Here is an 8,762-nt window from a genome sequence, read left to right as displayed (position 1 = left end):
AAAATAACTTATTCGGGGATTCATTGGGCCCCATGCTCTTCAATTTGATCATAGATGAAATCATCAAAAGCGTTAACAAAGGAAGAGGATATAGAATGGGAAACAAACAAATGAAAATACTCTGTTATGCAGACGACGCAATATTGATAGTCCAAGATGAAGATAGTCTGCAAAGACTGGTCCACAGATTTAACATAAGAGCAAAAGAATTTAACATGACAATCTCGTCTCAGAAAACTAAAGAATAGTATTCAGCAAAGAACCAACCAGATGTAAAATAGAAACGGATCGCATCAGCATTGAACAAGTAATGGAAATAAAATACCTGGGAATTATACTGTCTAGCTATGGAGACCTGGACAAAGAAGTGAGAGATCAAGTACAAAAAGCAAATAGACTGACAAGATGACACAGCCACAACGTAAAGGCTACTGGAAACGGCAGAGATGAGAGTACTGAGAAGAATTACAGGAAATACGCTGACAGATCGAAAGAGAAGTGAAGACATAAGAAAATGTAACGTACAGTTTATAAATGAGTGGACACAAAATAGAAAAAAAAAATGTAATAACCACACCCGTGTCGTCAAAACCTTCTATAGAGGTATTAACCCGCCAGTGAACAAACAGAATTGCTTATAAAGAGGAAGAAGAAGACAAAAAACTTGTTGAGCACCGCTGACTAACACAACAGAGCAGTAAAATGTTATACATAAAGATGTTGTAAACGATATCTTCGCTTACTTGGTCTACTAGTAATAAAGTTATCAGCATTAAATGGCAACTTGGTCTTTGTACCTGGCTTTAACTCTATCAATAAATTAGAAACAAAATACGGAGAAATTAACAGAGCGCTGAATTTTAAATAGATTTGGGGAATTTATTGAACCTATAGGGAAAGAAGGGACATCGCAAAATTACCGACTGCAAAAGATCAAAAGACCAACTGACCAAAAAAATTATCAGAAAAATCATCGGTGTTATGTAGTCAAACTGAAGTTGGAATTGAAGATGGCTGGGAAGACGCTGAAGATCAGAGTGGCTTTCGTACTGGTCGTTCTTGTATAGACAATGTGTTCTGCCTAAAACAAACAATAGAAAAGCGTTTGGAACATAATATGGAGACACACATGGTATTTATTGATCTTCAAAAAGCGTATGACAGTGTCCCATTAGCCAAGCTATGGCAGGTGCTAGAAGACAAGAATATTCCACCGATTTACATTAATGCTGTAAGGGAGTTGTACGATGATATGACGAGTGTAATAAAGATTGGACAAAAAGTGACAAAAAAGATAAAAGTGATCAAAGGACTTCGCCAAGGCTGCTGCATTGCACCTACACTCTTTAAGATTTATGTGGAGGGGGTTTTGGATATTTGGAAAAGAAAATGTGAACCTATGGGTGTTAAAATTGGAGACCATACACTGTACAGCTTGCATTTTGCTGATGACCAAGTAATACTTGCAGAAGATCAAGATGATATCTACTACATGTTACGAAAAATAGATGAAGAATATAGTAAGTGGGGCTTATCAATTAATCCATCAAAAACAGAGTACGTAGTAGTGGGAGGTGAAGGAAAGCACTTAGAACTAGGAAGCAAACAAATTCAAAATACTGATAGCTATAAATATCTCGGTGTAAAAATTACAAACAATGGTCGGAATACAAAAGAAATAGCTACTAGAATTGGTCAAGGAAATTCAGCAATACGTCAACTGAATAGTAATAAATAAAAATGATGCATCCAAAATAAAAACAATGGAAATGAATTATTGGAGAAGATATTGCCAACTCACTAGAAGAGATAGAGTAAGGAATACTGAAATCAGAGAGCGTATGGGCATAGACATTGACGTCCTGGAAACTATAGAATGCAAAAGGCTGAAATGGTATGGCCATGTAGAAAGGATGAGTAATCAACGATGGCCAAAGAGAATGTTACAGTGGATCCCCACCAACCGCAGGAAAAAGGGAAGACCAAGAAGATCGTGGAGACAAGAAGTAAAAGTTGCAATGGAAGATAGGGGTCTACAAGTAGATGACTGGTACAATCGAACAAAACAGTTGAACAGAAATTGACATCAGGAAAAGGCGTATGACACCTAAAACGACTACCACACAAGAAATAGGCTAAACTTCACTCAAACAACACCGACACCCTCGTTAATTGAAATTCGAAAAACTCCAAAAGCACAAATATAACCAAAACTGACGTCACAGACAAAACCATCTTCAGAGATAAAGTAGATGAATGGTACATTCACAAAGTACCAGATCAAACTAAGCAGAAGCAATACGGACCCTTATCATTTATATTATATTTCTATTATTGTTAAATTTTTCATTTATCCAACTAATTTTGAGCAAAAGTAACATTTTAAAATCATTCATAAATCCATCCATTAACAGGTTTAAAATTGTTGACTATTTTCGGTGTATAATTACGTTTGATAAAAAAGTCAAACATACCCATTGTTTGTAAATATTTGGTTGTGTTTTTAAAGTATACAAAACAGTGAAAAAAACCGTTGCACAAATAACAACACACCTCTAATTGCGTTGAGTTTGTCACGATTTTGATGTTTTAGTCAGTTAGTGTTGTGCGGGTGTATGCGTCAACTCTTCAGTCACTCGGGCTGGTCTTTAGTGATTGTTGCTGTTTTTTGCGAAAATTAGTGATATTAGTGCGCTAATTTCTTAGTGATATATTTAGGTAGGCAATTTCAGTTTGTGTTTATGTGAGCATTTGGCTGAAAGATCAGTGAACCTGGAGTAATTCTGTGTAAGCCTCCCACGCCGGTCTTTGGGGATTGTCAATATTTGGAAAACCAGAGGCCTTAGTAGGCCTAGGATACACGTTTTTCATCGACAGATTCACACATTAAGTAGACCATTAATTATTAATAATTTAAACAATAACTATCACAAAGAGTTGTCTCCAAACTGTAAACATTTTATTGATAGGGTTGTTTTTATATTTCTTTTTGTAATTTTAATGTGTTATTTCCTGTATAGACGAAATACTTACTTTACATTCATGTCGCACACTTGAAGAATGGAATAAGTTCCCCCAAGGAAGTAACTATTATTGTTTCTTAAAAGGAGCTTGAGCTTATAGCTTAAGCAAATCATGCATGCCTACACATCTATAGGTTAGTTCTTGGACGATTTTAATCTAAAGAAATTTTGACAAAGGTTGTTTTTGATTGAATGGAAAGGTATTGAATTATATTACTATTAAAATATTGAACAATTATGAAAATTGTAGCATTCGTTTGTATATTTCAGGCATCTATTCGAATCAACTTTCAGTTTCTATATTTAGTCTATTTGTCCGTCAATTATATTTCTCCAAATTGTAATAAGACTCCCTTTCATATTCCAACTCATTTTTTGTTTTATTTTTGTCCTGAATAAACCTTCATTCTCACTTTTTGGCATCCATCATTTCATTTCCTTCACCTAGTTCTTTATGGGGCTTTATAATAGACCAAAAAACGAAAGTGAATAAACTAGTAGACCCGAAATACAGAAAAGGATACATTGACTAAAGAAGCTGTATGCAGAGGAACAACAAATTATATTAGAAACACTAGAAATAACCAGAAACGAAGAAGTTGAAGAACAGAAAAGCTGCAGGTGAAGTTGGGATACCAATAATAAACAGCTGAAATATTGTGCAGCAAAAAGTTTTTTTTTATTTTTAACCGCATTTATCAATTATCAATTTGTTCTTTCCATTGGAACAATAAGTCAAATGTATGTCTATTACAAAATGGTCATGTAGAAAGAACTTCCAATGAAGTTTCCCTTTAACTATACTTTATTTGTTTGTAAGTAACAGCTCATTACAAATGCAAATGCAAAGTGGTCAAACTGAAATCACTCAAAATATTATCCTCTTCTGTTGAAATGCAGTTTTAGATATTATTTTTCGGAGTCCACAGTTTTTACATAAAAATAATACTTCAAACCCATGGAGTAACTTAAAAGGTATGAAAATGATGGGCCAGTTTAGGAGAATCAAAAAGGGACAGATTCATACGTTAAAAAAAAATTAATGTTAAAGCAGATACATTGAATTTATATTTATCATTTAAGCTTCTTCTTCTTCTTCTTCCTTCTTGTATATAGGCTTTAAAGTGTGTTTCCTCTTCAATATTAGTCTCCTAAATTGTTTAAATTATTGCACCAGCTTTTTCTTAGTCTACCAATACTTCTTCGTCCATTTGGTGACTTATCTCGTGCTATTCATCCTATTCTATCCTCTGCAATGCTACTAATGTGTTCGTTCCACTCCTGTATCCGTTTTGTCACCCATCCATTTATGTCTTCTGTATTGCATACTCCTCTTATGTTTCCGCTTCTCTGCCTATCCAACAGACTTTTCCCTGATATTCGTCGGAGTATTTTCATCTCTTTTGTTTCTAGTAGTCGTCTCGTTTTAGATGTGTCAGGTCATGTTTCCTTCGTGTATGTTAATATAGGTCTAATTGCTGCTTTATAGATTCTTATTTTTGTGTCTTGTCTTAGGTGTTTGTTCTTCCAAATTGTGTCATTAAGAGATCCCGCCGCTTTACTTGCTTTTAAGCTTTGTTGTCGTACTTTTTCCAACATCTCCGTAACTAGTTATATCTATTCCCAGATATCTAAACCTTGCTTCATGCTTTATTATTTTCCCGTCAATGTCGATTTTACATCGTAGTGGGTATTTAGATTTAGTGTCGTACATTTGGTTTTTTCTGCTGATATTACTTATCATATTGTATTTCTTGGCTGTTGTATTGAAGATGTGTGTTAATCTTTCATAATATTTGGATTTCTTTGTTCCACATTCTGTAACCATGACCTTTACGTACTGCTTCTATTATTTCGTCCATTATTATATTAAAGAGAAGTGGGCTTAACGAGTCACCCTGTCCGACTCCGCTTTGTACTGGTATACACTGTGTTAGTTTTCCATTTATCTTTGCCTGTATTCGATTATGGAAGTAGATGTTTTCGATGGTTTGTATATAGTATTGATTGGTATGTTCCTTTTATACAGTAGGTGTAAGACGTCTTTGACTTGAATGCGATCGAAAGCCTTTATCAGGTCTATAAAACACAGAGCTGAAAGTATCTTTAGTAAAAAGATAAAAAAAGTATCTAAGATACTAAAAGTATCTTAGATACTTTTATTTAAGATACTTTTTGGTTCATTTAAAAGTTACTTTTACTTTAGATACTTCTTAAAAGTATCTAGTATCTTTTATCTTTAAAAGTATCTTTAGATACTAAAAGTATCTTAGATACAAAAAAGTATCTTAGATACAAAAAAGTATCTTAGATATTTACTCAGGACCTGAGAAATAGATACTTTTCATGGTCCGACAAGCTTCGACCTGTCGCGCCGGCCGTAGCGGTAGAGACGATGTGTATTGTTCTTTGCATCCCGCCCGCCGGCCCGCAGCATTATCAGAGATACTGCTAAGAGATACTGATCTAAATTATTTAGCAGAATTATGCCAAATACTAAAACCGTTTGCTTTGGCACTTGACATTCTTCAAGGGGAACAAAATATGTACTACGGTTTCCTTCTACCATCAATCGTAAGCTTGTTTGTTAAAATTGAAAAGCTTAAAACCAATAAGTTTAAATATGTGGAACCTATTTTGAACGCTCTGACAGTATCGTTAAACTCCAGATTTGAAAAACTTCTTAAGTTGACTAACCAATCTGCAATAATTACTGCAGTTACTAATCCTTTATTTAAAACACGTTGGCTTACTGCATTTCGAGGAATCAGGAATATCGAAAATGATGCAGCTGTTGAAAGAATGTTTTTTTTTGCAACTTTTATTAATTCACCCCGAAGTCATGCCTTGTCTGATCATTCTTTTGAAAATTTAGTTTTACTAAAAGCTAGTGGTTATACTAACTAGTTATTAGCTACCAAAATGTTACTATTTTTTATATCCTATCCTATTGTGTTTAAAAATTTAATTCTGTTGAATGTTCTGTTTTTAATGCATAATGCATCTTATGCTGTTTTTAACACACGAATTTATGTTTATTTTATATTGTTTTGAAAATTTAATGTTGGATTTTTGTTTTCAATACATAGTTATTAGTTTGTAATAACTTAACGTCTTTTATTTCTTATCTACCCCAAAGCCCAAAGTATACCATTTCAAAGTACCTGCTGGCTTAAACTAAAATTGTATGATAATTTAAAGGGTTAAAATGATGTTTTTAAAACAAAAGTATCGACAATCCACTGTAGAGTAGTAGAGTACCGAGTACCTTTATATTATACCCTAAAAGTATCTTAGTTACTACAAAAGTATCTAAGTATCTTAGATACTAGAAAAGCATCTAAGTATCTTTGATACATAAAAGTATCTTACATACTTAAAAAGTATCTTAGATACTTAAAAGTATCTTAGATACTCAAAAGTATCTTAGATACTTGAAAGTATCTAAGATATTTTTACTCTAAATACTTTTCCGGTATTTTGTATCTTTAGATACTTTCACAAAAAAGTATCTTAAGATACTTTTTACCTCAAGTATCTTAAAAGTATCTAGATACTTTTAAAAAGTATCTTTTACAGCTCTGAAAACATAGGTATGCTGGTTTATTGTACTCCATGGCCTTTTCTGTGATTTGTCTTAGTACAAATACGGCGTCTACGCATGATCTTCCGGATCTGAATCCTTATTGTTCATCTGATAAAGTTGTTATTTTATTGATTTTGTTGGTTAGGACTTTTGTGGTAAGCTCAAGTGTTCAGTAAATTTATTCCTCTATAATTGTTGGGGTCTTCTTTATTTCCTTTCTTGAACATTGGTATCATTATGCTCTAATATAAGTTTTGTCATCTCTAGGGTTATACTTTCTCCTCCGTGTTTTAGAAACTCGTTAGTTATTCTGTCTGGTCCTGGTGAAAGTGAATTTACCCCTATCTCTATTTCCTGAGAACTGATTTCTATTTCGTGTCTTAATTCAGGTACGTTATTGTGTTGATTATTATTTTTATTTCTTTTAAACAGTTACCTAGAAGCCGCTTTCCATCCTTTTTGTAAATTGTTCCCAGTGTTCATTTTTTGTTCTTCTTACCAACTGCTTTGTTTCATTTCGTATTCTATAGGTGTCTCTTGATTCTGGAGTATTTGATGTTTTGTACTTCGTGTAGGCCTCTCGTTTCTCTTTACATTTCTCTTTTATTTCTTTTTTGAACCATGGTATATTGTTGTTGTTTCTTTTGTTCAGTATAACTTAACGTTTTCCTAGAGCTTGTGCTGCTACTTCTTCAATGTTGTTTTGAATTTTCTCGCAGCTCGTGTTTATATCTTCGATGTCGTCTATTTGTTTCAGCTGTATCTTCTGTGCTAGCCTCCTTTGGTACATTTCTCTTGTAGAGTTGTTCCACAGTGATTCTACATTGAATTTTTCCTCTGTGATTTTCTGTAGAAAATGTTTTGGTGTTATTTTCATTCTTATTTTTGCTAGTACTAAGTTTACAGTTCGGATATCTAAAATCTGCTTTGGGTGAATTTTTCTATTAGTGACTATAAAATCAATCATAGATTTGTGCCCCCTGGATTTTTCAAATGTATATTTATACTGGAGCTTATGGTCGAAAAATGTATTATTGATTCTCAGTTCGTTAAAAGCACAGAGATTAACCATAAGTTCTCCATTTGCGTTGACATGGTTTTCATTAAAGCTTTGTTTTACTCCTGGAACTATTTCATTTCCGATTCGTGCATTAAAGTGACCCATAAGAATTAAGGGTTTTTCATGAGGTATTTCATCCAGGATGGTTTGCAATTGTTCGTAGAATGCCTCTGGTTACTCTCTAGGTTTGCAGTCCTGGGGGCTATAGATAGATATGACATTTAATTTTTGGTAGTCCATTGTGACGTTCATATTATGTATTATACTTTCGGAGATATAATTTTTTATGGACAAGTATACCTACGCCTGCTATAAAAACATGCAGAGTATAATTTGTTTATGGTAATCGACATAAACTGCAAATTCCATAGGTGGGCCAACTGATATGGGAAGGGGTCGTATACCCTCCAATAAGTTACATTTTGTTTAAAGTGCTCTTTTATTAATAATTAGTTTTATCTGATTAATTGTGTTTCCATTAGGTGAGATCCAAGTTCCTACATGTACATTCTTGTGTATCTGTACTCCTTAATTTTTGTTCTAGTGCAAAGTGATCTTCCTCAATTTCTATTGGTCATTTTATTGTGCGCTGCATTTTCCTATTATCGGTTCAGTCGGTATTGTATTTGAATTTGCGACTTCTAAAGCTGTTATCACATCAAACTTCAGAGTGTTTAGAATATATTTTCCGGATTTGAATAACATTTATCCTTTTTCTCCTTGTGTTCTTTATTTTTCTTTTATTTTATAGTAACTAACACTCATTACTAAGTCGTTTTAAAACTTAATGTTAACTTGTTCCATTTTTTTTTGCTATAATAAAACTTATTCCAAGTTTGATTTTGTACAAACTGTGTTCATTAAAATACATTCCCAAATTTTCATTTGTATTTCTTTCTCTTATTTCTTGTATTACTAAAATATCAATTATATTTCTATGGAATTGTCCGTTAAAGTGCAAAAACTTACTTACATTGTTCTGATATTCCAAGCCCCTATTTCCAATATGTTATTTCCAGTTTTTGCTTACCTTTACCATAGTTCTTATACACTGCCACAAGTTGTCTCGTTGTTCTTCCTGTTGTTCTGTCTC

The 8,762-nt window shown here is 33.2% G+C and overlaps 1 protein-coding gene across 1 annotated transcript in view; it reads left to right on the top strand.

The window, feature by feature from the left end:
- The first annotated feature begins 2,606 nt into the window (after positions 1-2,606).
- Positions 2,607-8,762, top strand: part of Dscam1 (Down syndrome cell adhesion molecule 1) — a 501,009-nt gene continuing 494,853 nt past the window's right edge. Inside the window, exon 1 of the mRNA XM_072545256.1 lies at positions 2,607-2,718. The gene's annotated coding sequence lies outside the window, so the exon portion shown is untranslated. The remainder of the gene's footprint in view (positions 2,719-8,762) is intronic.

Source organism: Diabrotica undecimpunctata, chromosome 9 (assembly GCF_040954645.1).
Source record: "Diabrotica undecimpunctata isolate CICGRU chromosome 9, icDiaUnde3, whole genome shotgun sequence".
NCBI classification, from domain to species: Eukaryota; Metazoa; Arthropoda; class Insecta; order Coleoptera; family Chrysomelidae; genus Diabrotica; species Diabrotica undecimpunctata.
The sequence above is the reverse complement of the archived record's forward strand: the minus strand, read 5'-3'. Positions and strand labels throughout refer to the sequence as shown.